The sequence below is a fragment of the Magallana gigas genome, chromosome 6, assembly GCF_963853765.1.
Source record: "Magallana gigas chromosome 6, xbMagGiga1.1, whole genome shotgun sequence".
Classification (NCBI taxonomy): domain Eukaryota; kingdom Metazoa; phylum Mollusca; class Bivalvia; order Ostreida; family Ostreidae; genus Magallana; species Magallana gigas.
Window position 1 is genome coordinate 22,415,019 of NC_088858.1, and position 17,693 is coordinate 22,432,711.

The window sequence follows — 17,693 nt, forward strand, 5'->3', positions numbered from 1 at the left end:
CCGTCCGTTTTAGTGATAATTATTTTCTATTAATTATAATAAACTTCTTTATTGATGATATGATAACTATGTCAAATATGCGTTTTAATTTGTTTAGTTTATTTTTTAAGCTCTTTTTAAAAGCAGATTTTTTTTCAAAAATCAAAAAGGCAAGGAAGTACTTAATAAAAAAAAGATGGGGAAAAACTTAAACTTGGAAGATCACACGCATAAATTGATTAAATTTCAAGCACATAAATAATGTAAGATTCCTCAAAAAGCAGGAAGTTAACTATATACCAATTTACTCAAAAAACGTTCCTGTAATGTCGGAATTTTCATTTATAATTTCTTTTCTTCTGATTTTTATTTTGATACCATTAAATGTTAAGTATGGCTATTATGAAACAAGGAAATTGAGTCTCAATAAACTCAATTTTCGATATATAATGATAGGAATCATAGAAATTCTATATATTCAAATACTTAAAATTTAACTTTTAATGCGACGTTTTAAAGGAAATTAAACAGATGATTCGAAAAAACCGTAGACAATATATTCAGTTAGAAAAAAGCAATTTGAATTTATCGCAAAACATTTTATTATCATCAGCTGTGATTACAGAAAAAAATATAAAATTATAATACAGTTTGAGTCATGAAAAGAATTTCTTTTTTTAAATTGAAATCAAACAAACAAAGTATGAACGATGTGCAAACATTTTAAGTTAAAATTAATCAACTGTTAAAACAAACTTTCGGTTTGTAAAATTAAAGGTACATGTAGATATTATTAAGTTGCATCGACTGATTTTTCGGTGTATAATGGTTCTCCTTGTTTTGAAACATCCATCATTTGAAACAAGATAATACCTGCTAACACTGTGAACTGTGCTCCAAAAACAGCTATAAAAAAGCTGTACGATATATCAGCCCTGTCAGTCTTTATAGCAGGTAACCCCATATATATGAGATCTTCATTAAACATGGCGTCGGATGACCGTCGTATCCATGACAACACAAACACAACGTAACCTGATATTTCTATAAGCCCTAAACAAATGAAACAAAAATGTCAATTTTAAATAAAGTACAATTTTACGTTGACAACATTTTCTAGCCTGTTATTTCAAGAATACTTTGAAAGTAATATAACAATGACTTTTACATGTAATAATGCAGGTAACTGCTGTGAAACGGAGAATTGCAATATTCTTCTGGAAACGTTCAACGTAGTGACAAAGTCCCAAAAGACTACTGACAACAATGGTTCCAACAAGGCCTATACACGCTGTAGCTTGAACGAAACCGTACCAACCTGTCAAAAACAAAGAAACAGATTAAAACACTTCTCTAACATAACACTTCACAAAGTACTTCATTGTAATATAATTTCTTTTAAGAACAGAAACCGTACAGATTTTACCTATATATGTAGATAAAAATGATTGTACTGTTAAATGTAAAACAGTGTACATTGCTTCAAATTTTAAGATATTTCTGGTGAAATATTGGTAAAGAACTCGATCTTTTCGAAATAAAAAATGTGGTTAACCGTTAAAGTACATGAATTACTGCCTCTCCTCCTTCTAAAGTTATTAAGCTTATTTTTAAATTCTTACGTAATACTATGCCGTTAAGATCTGAGCAATTTGTTGAGCACATGCGCCACAATCCGATGTGAATTTTTAAACCATTGTGGGATAATTCCATCCAACTAGTTGTTGAGAACGCTAATATTGCACATAATGATCCAAGAAGAAGGAATACGAAGGCAATTTTACGATGGTTCATGTTGGTATCAGATGTTTTGCACCTTAAGATATTTATTATAGGTTAAACAGAAAAAAAATCGGATCCTATGAGTTTTTAATGATCAGATGTTTTTTCGAATAAGGAAGAACATTTGTATTTGTTATTTAAATTTGTCAATTTTTTAAAGGACATGATATTATATTGAACATTTAGAAGGAAATAGAGTACAGGGAAGTAAATATGTCCATGATGTTATTGTATTATGAATGAAGAACCTGGTCCCACCAGGAATATGAGTGATCAACTGGTGTGTAACCCTTTTGTGTAAACTATCATTGTACTGAATCTGATACCATAAAGGATTTTAGAGGATATCACATGATAGAAATTACCGTTCGAATTATATTTGTGTTTCCTTTCTCGCCAATGTTCATTTCAGAGAGAAAATTTACCCCTCTTAAAACACACAAAGTAACCGCACAGATAGGGGAAGACTGTTCTGTGACATTCATTTTTACATCTTCTTGCTATTGTGTAAATAAATATACCATTTATACTGATGAGAACTTAATTTGAAATTAATCATCCTTTTTATCTATATATGAAAGGCAAATCTACTCTAATAATTTGAGCTATTCATGTTTCAAAATGACATTTTCAAAATGATAATTGATAAAGTATATGTTTACATTATAAAAAAGTATTTTTCTTACAATGCGGTAATTCTTACAAACCCCTTCCTAAGAAAACAATAATCTGCTCTATAAGGGTGGCATTCATAAAATAGTAATAAAAATGAAATATATCCCATTAATACAATACCACTAGGTCAAATCGTTCTCACACGTTATGATAACTTACAGCCATTCCTAATTCTTGCATAATATTTCAATTAACAATGGCAACATTTCATCAACACGCTTAACTGAGAAAACTAGGTTCTAAAAATTTCATTTGAGGGTGCGATGGCGTTCCGACGTGTTAGAAATGTAAGGGTAATGACTTTAATACGACACAAGTATACACCTCGTGGAATCCAGTAATTGGAGAAAAGTAGGGCTTGCCCTGTTAATATAGATACTGTTAACACCATAGAGGCAATTATTCACCTTAAAATAACTCAAAAAAGAGATATATACAACTGGAAGGTTATTTTCCCATTCTTTTGCAAGGACCTAAGTCAACCGCAGCGATAGCACAGTTAAATTCAAAGAGCTTTAGTCAGTAAGATGTCTTCTAGAGGTCTATTCAGAGGAGGAAGGTAACTTGTTTGAATATTTACAATATCTTTTAATGAAATTTTTTTTTCATTACGTTTCACTTTTATCATGATTCCAAATGCCTTATATTTATTATTTTGTTAATTTAATGATGCATCTTCTATTGTAAGATTTTGAAAATGGCATAATTATATGTATTGTCGATTGACTTTGTTTTCAAACATGCGTGTCGAGATAAAATATAAGCAAGAAAGAACTTTCTGTTATTTTTGTTGTTGTTTACTTTATGTATATACTATAGTTTATCGTATCAATTGTAGACAATGGTATTTTTTATGCAAATATTCTGTTTTAAAAGTTTTTTTATTTATTATACGATAAAAAGCATAACACGATAGCTATAAGCAAAGATTTCAAGTTACTCTTGCACAAATGGATTCAAACTTGCATGCTTACGAAAGCCGAGAAGGATCATTCGAGATTCGAGATTCGAAATACGAGATTCGAAATACGAGATTCGAGATTCGAAATTCGAGATTCAATATCTAAATTAACCAATCAAATCATGGATCTGAAACCTGTATCCTAGCAACATCAAACTGTTCTAAATAAAGATCATTCGTACATGCTCTTTCCTACAAATAAATGTCTTAATAGCTCTTATATAGTGGTTTTAAAATGGTTAAATTAACATTGATGAATTAACCCCACACAGTATAAACAATTAAATTAGAAATAACACTGTTGGCTTTGCCAATCTAAGTGGTTTTGTTTGCCCTGTATGTATTTCCCCCCGAACAATTTTAACCCGAAGTGTATTCGCCCCAACTGTGTACAAATCGGCTCGCGAAGAAAGATCTGTTTAATCTAAATGTTTTAGCTATGAAACGAAACTCAAAAAAATAATCGACATGTCAAAACATAGGTTATGATAAAGTTTTAAACCATAGAAGATATAATGATTTACAACCTCAAAGACAAAAATCCAGATAAGAATAGTGTATTGTAGGGTATGGCAATGCCATTGTCGATATGAGAGAGAGAGAGAGAAAGAAAGAGAGAGAGAGAGAGACAGACAGACAGACACAGAGAGAGTTTTGTAGTGTCAAATTCAGTTTGATTTAGAATTTGAAATTGATTTGATTTGTTACAAGCATATATAGACAATAATTAAGCCTCTAAAACGAGAAAAGAGAGGAGGTAGCTAGGGTAGGGCAGACCAACTAGCAAGCTTTAATTTTAACGGTGTTAGCGCACCTGTGATTTACATCGACTCTCTCTCTCTCTCTCTCTCTCTCTCTCTCTCTCTCTCTCTCTCTCTCTCTCTCTCTCTCTCTCTCTCTCATCACCTAGCATTTCCTTTTCCGTGGGGTATTTGTGATGTCTTACATTAGCTAGCGAAAATGATAAAAAAAAAACATGAAATTTTCTTTAAATTGTGTGCGGATGTTATACGCCAATAATCTGTTTTCAGTATATATATTTCAAGGGGGGGGGGGGGGCTATATAGTCCTAATTAATTTGTCAGTTATTCTGTCCCCACTTTGTTTTCTCTTCGTTTTCCAGGTTTTTTTTATTTGGCTCGGCAAATTAATATAAAACTTTCTGTGTAGCTCCATAACGATGCACTGTAGATAAATTATGAGTAGTTTTACTTTTGATAAACAGGTACATATCCGTACTTGATTTTTAATTTGACTCTTATAATCGGATTGAATATTCCAATAATTATAGGGTAGGAAAGAGTAGACGGGACTTTTTTGCGCATATCCTACTGTACCATTCATTCAACACAGGTATTAGCACTCATCGAGTTCTATTTGCTTTCCTTTTCTTTCATCCACTGAATTTAAAGCTATTAATTTTTGAAAATATTTTGAATTTATGGCCTGATTATATATAAATTAGAGCTGCACTGGTGCATATATTTACCCAAATGGACCAAATTATAACCAAATGAATCTAAAAGTTTTGACAAAATTAGTTTTAAACGCACGACTCTTTTTTTCAATTCTAATCGGGTATGTCCTTTAGAAAAATCTTGAACCACACACATTTTAGCAAATAAAACGACAATTGTTTCATTTTTTTTATGGGGAGGGAGGTGGTGCCGGTAAAGGACATGTATTGCTTGTGGCAGTTGTGCTATACTCTCATTTGTTATAATAGGTAATCATGCGCGGATCTAGAGGGGGGGTCGGGGGGGGGGGGGGTCCCGACCCCCCCCTGGAAAATGAAAATTTATTAAATTTACATAGTAAAATTATCGCGAAAATATGCCTCCGACCCCCCCTGGCAAACACAATTATCCTTCGGACCCCCCCTGGAAAAATTTTCTGGATCCGCGCATGGGTAATACTACATATTGATATAAAATGAAAGTTTCCAATTACACTGTACATAGCTTCTATCACGCATTTTGACCCGTGCGATAGTTTAAAACAATTTTCAAAGCATTTAATGTAATTCAACCGATCATTTGAAATTTAATTTTCTGGATCCCCGCCTGATACGTCCGCCTTCTTGTATATTAGAATTACATGTACGTTGACCATATGTACACATTAACTTAATCGGCTATGTTATGGGACGATAACATTTTTTATCAATGTTTTTGCAGGATATGTAACAAATAACAGCCTATTTGTGGGTTTTTCGACTGATTATTTGAGATAATTTGCCGCCATCTTTTATGCATTCCACACACCACTCACAGTTTCTTTATTTGGTGTTCTGTGTGTATGGCGACAAATTGATAAATTTGCACCACTCACCCCTTGTAGCTTCATCCTGATTTCATTTTATCTGGCTAAGTGTAATGTAGTAGTATATTAAATACACACATCTTTGTTTGCAGTGCTTATTTACATCTTTAGAGATTTACTTACAAAAAAGTAAACATTTGTATGACTTATATGTAATTATTGTCAATTTTGGTGCGGTGGGGGGTAAGGGGGGGGGGTAGGAAACTACAGAGAAACTTAACTTGGCTGTGAAACATATGCTTTTATTCTTTCTTGTTGATATATCAATGAATGAATTATAACAAAATATATGTACAACAATTAATTTTGAAATATTCATGCACAATCAAATAAAGGGTTTTACTGTTCTCTGCACAAGAAATCGGCAATGTGAACAAATTGGCACCCTATCATCCCTACCTTTAATTGTAGAGAGTAGGTATCCTTCTATATTGAAAACAATTCCAAAAAAGTAAGACTCATAATAAGTTGTTTACTGAGGAAAAGGAAAAAAATGTATTTATTAATAATTCCGTATGATGTGATAATATCTCAATGATCTGTTTATAATCATAGTACTAGTGTATCACTGTATGCATACATAAAAACGATAAGTAATGCTTATATTTATTAGTGAAAAAGGACAGATTATTTATATTTAGATTATTTAGATACATGTACTAATCTTCATGCGGGGATCTAGAAAGGAGGGGGTCAGGGGATCTGGACCCCCTCCTCGGGAAAATTGGAGCTTATTAAATTTACATAGTAAAATTTTTTAAAATTGGCCTAGGACCCCCTACAGAAAAAATTAGCTACGCTTATGAAGTTCTCCACCATAACCGCATTTTTACACAAAAGGGGTGAATAAACCCGGGTTTTAAACTATTACTGGTGGTGAAATACCTTAGGGTTCAAACGCATCAGGTGGAAATGCACCAGGGCAAACAAAATCACTTAGATCCGCGAAGCACACTGCATTATTACTAGTCTACTTAGATATTCTGTGTAAAAGTAAATACAAATAATTATTTAGTTAGGTAGGGAGAAGTGAACATAGCATTTATATGTATATAAGAGCATGTACGTATGATTTTTATTTAGAACAGTTTGATGTCGCTAGGATACATATTTTCAGATCCTTGATTTGATTGGTTAATTTAGATATTGAATCTCGAATTTCGAATCTCGAATCTCGTATTTCGAATCTCGTATTTCGAATCTCGAATCTCGAATGATCCTTCTCGGCTTTCGTACATGCTTCATAAAAAAACGCCGTTGTAATAATTTAAGGATAAAACACTTGTCACATGTACGTTACTTTGTATTCAAGCTCTTTAAATCAATATTTGATGATACCTTAGACATAAAACTAATACATGTACATCATCAAACATAAATAATTATTTTTAAGTATGATTTTCGTTCTTGTAGTTTTGCTGCTGATAAACGGTCTTTGTTAAGGAGGGAAGGTGGATCAAGAAACATAAACGCATCGGGTCAACACGACAATACATCCAGTATTATGGCATTCCATCTCAGATATAGGAATACTGAATTCTATGATACCAAAGTCATGTTTCATCTATACATATACCCTTTACTTGAAATGATTGCAATTCCAACTAACATTTTGTTTATTGTAGTATTCGTCAGGGGTAACTTTTGCTCACCAAGCCATGTTGTTTTGATAACTATTGCATTAGCAAATATCATACAAATGTTGTCAACAATGGCACCCTCTATCTATTTTTACGGTCTTGGCTTTGCTGACGAATTTGTACCTCATGCGTGGTGTGCAATGCACAATCTGCTTGAAATACGTATCCCCAAGATTTGCACGACATTGGCGCGACTTCTAACAGCGCTACTTGGAATCCAGCGATACATCATTATATCATTTCCAATCACTGCCAAGCTAAAACTCACAGTAAGAATCACATTATTCATCATTATTTCAATGATATTTGTTTCAATTTTAGCTGATATTAATTTCATGTTAAATCTTCAAACGATTGAAGAAGTATACGTTAATTCATCAGTTATTCCCGGTAAACTAGTCTCAGGTTGTGTTTGGAACGAGAGGCCACAGTTGGAAGATGCAAACATCATCGCGGAAATTTGCACTGTGTTTGTTCCTCTAGCATCGATGATTATTTTTGATGCAATGATAATTTCGATATTGCTTAAAGGCAGATATCTGCGACAACAGACTATGTTGAATAGAAATATCCGCAAAATGGTTTTAGTTACGTCATGTATTGTGACGTCAGTTATCATAATCTCAGTACCAAACGTTACAATCAAATATTTTTCTCAACGTGCGCTATGTCAGTCTTGTACTGTTAACAAAGCACAGTACACTGCATTTATAAAATCTGTAACAATCTTGACATATGCAGCGAACTTTACAATCTACTCCTTGCTGTGCAAGAAATTTAGAACTGAATTAAAAAATTTCCTTTGTTGTAGAAAAGGTTCTCCTCCAGTACCCCTGGTACAATGTTTTACTTTGCATCAAACCAACATGTCATTAAAAGGCAGAGCTCTTCCCGTTTCTTCTGTAGAAACAAAAAGAAATAAATAAAAATTAAGAAATACGACTGCCCGGAGAGTGTCACTCTAAAATCTACTTTAATTTCAGAATATTTTCAGAATATATTCTTGCACATATTTACTTAAAACAATATAATGCTAGGTTAACAATGTTAACTTTTTTTGAAACCAGTTCTGTAACAGTGCACCATATTTTTATTCCTCTTGTTTTTATGTATAATTTACAATGTTAATTTTACATTGTTTTACATTTTCAAGCTATTACCGCGTATTCTTGTAGTAATAGTGGTTAAGCAATTATATATGTTGACTTCCTTGATTTCATATCAATTGCTTACTTGTTTTAAACTAAGTTTTTAAATCATCGATAATATATGCATAGTACCTGTGTGTAAATTGTTGGCATGAACTTTATTTTTTAAAATTGAAGAGTTATTCTACTTGTTGAATATGTTAAATGTTGTGTATTGAAGACTCTGTTTGTCCTCATTTGGTAGTACAAAACAATACGGTGGTACCAAAAACACACTTAATTATAGGCACAAAGTATTACAATCAATAATTTCAACTGAACGTTATTACATGTACGTGTAAATATTGTTTTTCATATTCAATAAGATAGAATTACTGATTGATTGTTTATATGTACCGTATGTCAGGTTTGTTTCAGTGTCATGTGTTTTTTTTTACCACGACTCAGTATCTAGAACAGTATGTAAAATGTACGCGAATAAGATTTTCACTATTTCAAAGTCATAGTGAAAATATAATTCAGATTTATCTAAACCTGTGACGTAATGCACGAAAAAACATCGATGTTGCAAATCTTAATTTTGAATAAAAAATTCAGACAAATGAAACAACTTAAACAATTTCTCTAATGTAAAATTTTTACCGATAATTTTCAGAGATGCAAATAATCACAGATCAGTACACGTAGATCATGTACTGTTACAAATTCTAGTATCTTATTTATAATTATATAGACATCGGTTTACGCAAGGAAAGTGAACAATTTCACTAGCTTGTAGAATGATTATTTAATAGTGAAGCTTACATACCTCTTATCTGCCGCTTGTCCTTCGAGCCTGCTATTCCTACAATCTAACTAAACTAACAAAACACATTTCGTCGTATATTTACTTACCTATTTACTTTATAAGCAAACTCTATTCAAAGGAAAATACTTTCTATCAGATTTATGCCGATTTAGTTTATGCGATTATAAAATCGTCGCGGACAGAGCTAAAATTGGATACGCGTGGTAAAAAAAAAACCTGATATACGGTAGAACTTTGTATGTGAATTTGACATTTTTTATGTGAAGATATCCAAACTTTGAATGTCTTATAGATTGAGAAAATTAATTTAATGGCATTATTCATTGGCATCATATTACCATTATCACGGATTTCATGTTTCAATTGTTGATTCTAAAATATGTATTCATTTTGATCAATGTCGTTTAAGTGTGTTGGGTCTATGTATGCTGTACAGTAAAATTTGCATTAAATGTATTTGTTCTTTCTTAAGTTATTTTTTATTAGAAGAATCAGATAAATTTTTTGAGACATTTAACTTCATTCATTGTCGAATAGACTGGCATACATTTACTCGATATGTGACGGCGACAATATATTAGCGAATGTCTTTGACGATGATACAGGACGATGAGATAAGACTGTAAATCGTAACAACAATACAGTATCATCAATTCAGACGTACGAATTGTATATAGATCAGATAAGATAAAGATAAATAAATATCTATCACCCAGTGTTACAAAGTCACACAATATCGAATCTAGAAGTATTTTCGTATCCGTTAATTAAGAAATTAGAATACATATAAATCCCCCATCACAATTGGCGCACGAACACTTAACAGCACTTTGCGATCGGAAATGTTGCACGAGCTCTCGCATTCGTTGTATGCGTTTAAGTGGTCGCATCAAGTCTCCTCAAAATACTCGACATTCACACTATTCAGACGCGACCGAATGCGATCCAAATCATCACAGTGCAACGCACAAACATGAGTAAGAACGTTTAACAACGTTTTGTGTACCTGCAGGAGTGATGCACGATTTTTAAAGGTCATAAGATGAATCGCTGCTGTTTATATGTGTGTTTTGCGATCATGAGACTGTTGCTTAAAGCCCCTTTCACAATTGGTGCACGGGCACTTTACAACACTTTACGATCGAAATTTTTGAGCTTCGCAAGAGCTCTCGCATACGTTGCACGAGCCCTCGCTTACGTTGTACCAGCTCTCGCATTCGTTGCATACGTTTTACTGGTCGCATCAAGTCTCTTCTGAATAGTGGACATGCACACTACTCAGACGCGACTGAACGCGATCCAAATTATCGCAGTGCAACGCACGAACATTAGTACGAACGTTTTACAACGTTTTGTGTACTCGCAAGAGTGATGCACGATTTTTAAAGATCGCAAGATGAATCGCAGTTGTTTATACGCGCATTGTGCGACCATGAGACTGTTGCTCAACATGTCTCATGTTATCCTGCAACGTTTTGCTATCATTGCACGACCTATCAGTAATATGCCATGCTTTGCCACTAGTATGTATACCATGTATAAGCATCTCTGTTTCAGACCACAATTCAACAGTATACAGTTATTGGATGATGGTGAGGGAAATATGAAGATTTATTTCTCCAAGAAAAATCATATTTCCCCAAGGGCATCGCCCGAGGGAAATTTGTTTTTCTGGGGTAATAAATCTTCATATTCCTTGAACATTAATGCAATTTACGTTTTATTATACCGAACAACATATGATTATACAAGATACGTTGATTTCTAAAAATTGTTTTTCAAAGGCAATAACGTCGTGATTGTTTGATTTCCTCTGTTACTGTCTCTCTTTTCTTTCACAATTTCGAATCATAGATAGTTAAGTTAGTTTTGTGATATATAGAGAATCATAACCTTTAAATATCTTTTATATAATCATACTTGTCTACATCATATGCTCATATCGGCTTTTTCATTCCTATGAAGTCGCCTTGTCACCTGACTTTCTAGACCAATTAAATATAATACAATAATCATATTGAGGTATAATAATATATGCTGCTGCATCTCTGTAATTATTTGGGTGGCATGTTCTCTCGCTTTCAACTGTGTCTACTAAAGCGTCGGAAATGGGCGGTATATATACCCCCTCTGACTCGCACGAGCATTCGTACCATGGAACGCATATTCAGTCGCTTCTGCTCGTGCGCCAATTGTGAAAGGGGCTTTAGCTAGGACAATTTAACCAAAACTTAGGCGGCCGGTAGAGGTAACTTAAGTATGTCTTAAGTATTGTTTTCATTCATTTAGAATTTTATAATTGATTATTTCAATTCAGCATTTGAATGCAATATCTTAATATTCACCAATATAAAAGTGTTGATTTAATGGATATAAGGTCTAACAGTGGTTGTAATGAGCTATAACATTGCCGCATAGTATGCAACTGGGCTGCTGAATAGGTTGTAAACACGTAATGATCAGTTTACAAGAAGTAACTACTAGTATATATGTAAATTTGAGAAATTGCAGAAAAATACGTTAAAAGACAGAAAACCTCAGTGATTTCAAAGACGACGATTGCCTCATTTCATTACTGTAACAATATATATATCGACTTTATGAAGGAATTATACTCAGAGTAAGTGAATGGGTTGGTGAGATAAGATGTAGAACAAAAGATAAAAAAGGAATCTTATTCTATCACGTCATAACGGCCTTTCGATAATACGCCACATGCAGTAAACTAGTGAATATTCATCAAAACAACGAAGTAACAACAATAGACTGAATACATTGCCCAAGATTCATCGCTTTGAACTTTTTAAAAGTTTTAGGTACATATGTATATGTATACTCATGCCACCGTGGATTTTGTGTCCCTACGTTTACATCTACCGTACCCGCATCTAATATCAAAGATGTAAATAATTAACAAACTATTAACCTAAGACAATGATTTTTTATTATCAATGCATCTAAATTCGGCAAAAGAAATGAAAAAAATCGTTTTTACTTTTTGACATAAGCATGGCTTAGCTAAGAAATTGCTAAGTTTGCCTTATGTTACGGTATAAGACATACCTAAGCAGGACTTATGTAGGACCTAAGATTCCGACTAAGTCCTACTTATGACCCTACTTAAGGACGTTGGATCCTGCGATCAAAAGTCTCTAATTTTTTTTCTAAAGTATTTTTTTAACATCTACACATGTATCTTAACCAAAATTTAAAACAAAATGTTGGGGTCTATATGCTCCTTTCGGAGCTACGGTGTATTTAATACGACCTTTCTACACTGAAAGTGCGAACTGCGCATAAATTGCTTTTCCCTCTATAATTTTTTATAGAAATTAACCATGGTATCAATTACAAATTTACATTATTTAGAATTAATAAAATTAAAATTATCATAATGAAAAAGTTTGCAATTACTTCACCTAATGTATATTTTGAACTTTTTGCACTGAAAAAAAACTATTTTTATTCATAAACGATTCAACATGCAATATAATAATAATAAAGTCTCAAACTTTTTCTCAAATTCTGACAGACTTGTCAAAAGAAACTTAAATATTCAGAAAATAAAACCAAAAAAATGGGTCTATTATGTAAATTTTGAGATATGACATGAAATAAGCTAATTTTAGGGGAAAATTGGAGTTGATTTTTTCTTTGCTTTTATGAAATATCACTAATACATGCCAATATATGTCGATAGAAATATTGAAATATTGTCGAAATCATAAACTATCTGAAAGTTTGGTCTGCACGGAAAATAAGAAAGCAAAAATGACGGTACTCTAATACAACTGAGTTATGAAAAATCTTCATAAAAACCTTCCGCCACAAAATATAGTCCCTTACTACACTCTCTAAATATGGAATTTTTCCTTCACTATTTTATTCAATATAGTTTATTTGGCATTGTAAAAAAGGAATTTACAAGTAGAACTCATATATGACACAGAATTTCCAGACTAGAGGTGACACAAAATGGCTACCCAAAATCAGAGGATCGAACCTCTTTAAGTCAAAATCTTAGCATGCTTTATGTTACGAGCCCCAGGTACCTTGTGACGGTACCTATTTACGAGCGCGATGTCCGTGCCCCTACAACTCGTATATAAGACGAATACTGCTAAACAGTTGTAAGTATTTTGCTGTAGAGTTCTCTCCTGTGTGGACGTACATTTTGATGAAATTATCAAATTTAACGTACTTTTTCACGCCAGGAGAATGCGAACATCAAATGAATTTGTACATATGTAAATGCATTATTAAAGAAATAAAGTACGAGTTTTCGTGAATGTTGCAGAATAACCTCGAGAAATGTTGCTTTGAAATATAAAAGCCGATGCGTTAGCCGAGGCTTTTATATTTCAAACAACATTTCGAGACTGAGGAGGTTATCCTGCAAGATTCACGATAACAAAAACTTTATATTTCTATTCTACTAACAGGCCAGTATTTCTACAGATCGATTCTCCTATAGAGAGATGATCTAGGTCATTTTGACAGCTGTTCAGTGTAACTCCAACGGTTTTGTAAGTAATGTTTACATGTGTATCGATCAAAGGAATCATTTGCAGACGACAGAATTTTTCTTTGGATTTTTAATACTCTTCACTTATTGGTAAAATATCTTTGAATCGTATTCCTAATATTTTTAGGGCAATTTAATACGATTATGACTACTACACGTTATATATTTTATGTAAAAACAAGCAGGGAAAAGGTGCTAGGGAGGTCCTAGGAACAGCCGCATTGATCTCTTAAAAATAAACATTTGAGGTGATACACATCGTTTTGACTGGAACCAACACGTGAAATCGACATGGTTTTAAAACTTTTTGAGGTTTGAAGTTGTATTTTCATGATCAGTGCGAGACAAATAGGTCTTTTTAAACTGATAATTTACTAATGACATTCGTGGTATATTGGAGAATAATGTCCGCGGCATCTCTTTGATCTCGGCAATAACTGTAGTAGAATGGAGAATAATGTCCGCGGCATCTCTTTGATCTCGGCAATAACTGTAGTAGAATATCAAACAGAATATGCATACGTTATCAGAAATAGATGCATGAAATCCTAAGATCACAAAAGGAACACTACACGTCGGTAACGAGTTTCAGGTATGCAGTCGAATGTAACGAAATTGAGGGGTTTATATACCAGGTACCGGTGCCTATTACGAGCGGGGTTCAACTTCAAATACTAAGAAATAAAGTCAAATTCTATGCGTGAATGAAAATCAGACAAGATGGTTTTATATTCTCTAATCAAAATGCAGTCTTGAATCAATGTAAGCCCTTATGCAACCAAATTGTATAGCGGTTGTCTTACATCTGAAAATGAGAAGCTTAGAAAAGTTTGAGGCGCTTGATAGGACAGGTTCATTCGACTGAAATTTATTCCTTTTTATTCAAATGACAAAGAGAGACCTGGTTTTCATCGCAAAACTGGTTTATATAGGTAATATTGGTCCTTTTTAATAATTATTATTTTTGATGTAAAGTACTGAAAATTCGTAATTAAACGCGAGGAATTAATATCCGCGTAAAATCGCGAGAGGCAATGCATTCCTCATGGCTTTAAAATCTCGCTTTTATTTTTCAGACAGTTTTGAGCTACATGAAACGCGATTTTATATTTTCGCGATTTGAGGCAAAACAGCGGAATCGCAGAATGAAGTACTCGCGTAAAAAAAGAATTTTCAGTACTTATCAATCTTTATCAAATAAAACATATAATTGTATAAAGATTATGTTAAGGTTATTGGATTTTGACACCCATACGTATTATCTTTAACAAAATTAGGAAAACGATAGTGTTGAAGAATTCCTACAATAATTGTTGGTGGTATTATGATCCTACATATAAACTACAAAAAAAAATAGGAATTTTTTTTTTTCGAAAACATCTTTTGAATAATAACTTCGATTTGCTAATCCTTTCAAACATATGATTTGGGAACTACAATAACCCCTCAATCCACTGTTCAAAGATTTGAACATTTACTTGCAACCGTAATGAACTTGTATCAATAACATACTATTTTAATTTTTAACAAAAAAGATATGGAATTTATAAACTGATTATAATTTGCTTCTGATCAATAAAAGATCAATTCTGCCGTGTATATTCGTCTTATTGGTTGTTATATTATCAGAAAATGGATGATGAAAAAATGTGTTCATCGCTAGTAATAAAATTGACAGGCTGGTTTTTTTTCGTTATTTGCACAGTCGATTTTTTTTTTTACGCAAACAATGATGCATAAGTTTTTTAATCGAGTTTTGAAATGTGAGTTCTTTATTACCTAAAAAAATTTCAAATTCAAAATAAGTAAATTAATTTTGAAGTATTTTAAGCTTTAAAATAATGGTTTTAATTATTTTAAATGAAGGGACTGACATTCTTTATCCTTATTCCTGTTGGACCATTAGAATTTAAACGTATGTAGACTATTCGGATGTACTGACTGGTTGATTTATCTTTTTTAAACTCTATACCAAAATATATTGTTAAAAGATACAATTGATAATCTTGAGCCCTCTTCGACTTTTTAACATATGAAATTAACATTCACTTAATGTCCTCAAAAATTTATTATCTCTAAGTTCTGTCCTAAGCGACATGGTGCTTCTTGTTATCAGTTATTCTCAGTGGGGATCTCATAAATATAATAGTGCCTGTTTAGAAGTGTAACAGATGATATTAACACCATTCTAAAACCTTTCTCAACATCCGCTTCGTTAACTATTTATGTAAAATTCATTGATTGTTCGGAACAACGAGCGATAGTGCACCAATTATCTAAGTACCATAATTAAGGGTGTTCACCGTAAAAGCATCACACATGTATCTTGCCCGATCGCACTTTGCGGATACAAAAGTACGGGGTAAACATTTTTCTTATTCACAGTATATTACAAATTAATAAAAAAGACGTTTCACTTAGCACCTCAATCTTCTTTCGAAAAAAAAGATATTCTATCGATCGTCACTACTCTCTTGTATATTCTTTTGTTTGATCAGGTGGCTACAGATAAAATATTTTGTCGTTGAATTTGCCTCAATCTTTAAACAGTACCTGGTCGGATCCTACACCCCTAGTCTGAGAGTAGGAAATAAAAGATGCATGGGTCACTAACCTGTATTGGTCTTCAAACCCACTTCAAAGATGAAGAGGTGTTGTCAATAAGATATTGAAAATCGTATATCGAAAAAGTCCGACTCTTAGAACGAATAGTATTTATCTTTTTTTGGCAACAATCTCACGCTGGTTATGATAAGTACTTGTACTTAGTAATCATATAAGTCTTTTCAAGTCGTTCATGTGTTTTTGAGTTCAAGCTCATAATTTTTATCTACTTATTACTCATCAGGAAAGTTAATTTTTTGAAAAAATGCTTTTTTTCTGTAAACATTTTGTACTTTATATAATTCCGTTGCCAGTTTAACGAGCTTTGGTGACTGCTAGATTCAAACTTAAATGACTAAAGTTTAAGACAGTTACATTTAGTTACTTAATAAAATACTTACCATGATCCTCAAGTGCAAATGGAACCAATATACGTACGATAAAAATCAATATTGGTCTTTACATATATTGATGAACCATAACTACATTGTATTTAAACATTTCTGTACGATTCATTATTGCATGTATCATTAGCTTTCTTTAAAACTTTAATGAAAGATGCGTATATATCTAAAGTTAATTGGTTGAGGCAATGTTACATGACATTATAGTTTTGATTGATAATGACCCCTATGTAACAGAAGAGCATAAACTTAAGAATAATACATGTACTTGTATTTTGTAAATTCCATAGTATTTGCTATTCGTCGAAACATACTTTAATTGTTATTTCATGAAAGATAGAACAATATACATATATAAATATGTTTCTATATTTTTTGTACAGATCAAAGAATCGTAATTATATTGCTTTTTATTATTTTGTTTAAAACTTATACTATTTAAAGTTCCTATATTGAATAATGTATGAAAATACGTCAAAGTCCTGTTAACATTATTTAATACTTGCAACACCTTGTTCGTGCGTCACTACTCACATAAATTTTGCATTTATGCGTAATCTTGTTTATAATCTTGCAACTTTTAACTCATCTTCACAACAAATAATGATTTCATCGATATCTTGTAAATATTTGACATCATCTGTTGTTTACTTTCATATAATATTCAGAACTTCTGCGAAAATTGCTTAGTTCAATCTATTTTACAACCTGTGCTATTGATTTTTGTAAAGAGTTTTGTATTGGGAGATTTCTTGATTTTAAACAAACGTCCTATATTGACGGAAAAAAAATCTCAAAATGATATATAAACCTTATTAAGAAAATTCATTTGCAAAAATGTAGCG

At 32.4% G+C, this 17,693-nt stretch overlaps 1 long non-coding RNA gene across 1 annotated transcript; it reads right to left on the minus strand.

Annotated features, from left to right (window-relative positions):
• Positions 1 to 573: 573 nt before the first annotated feature.
• On the minus strand, positions 574 to 1,879 carry LOC105333325 (uncharacterized). The gene is made up of 3 exons (XR_010714786.1): positions 1,602 to 1,879; positions 1,148 to 1,297; positions 574 to 1,032 (listed from the first exon to the last, which is right to left on the minus strand). It is a non-coding gene; the product is annotated as an uncharacterized lncRNA (long non-coding RNA).
• Between the last annotated feature and the right edge of the window lie 15,814 nt (positions 1,880 to 17,693).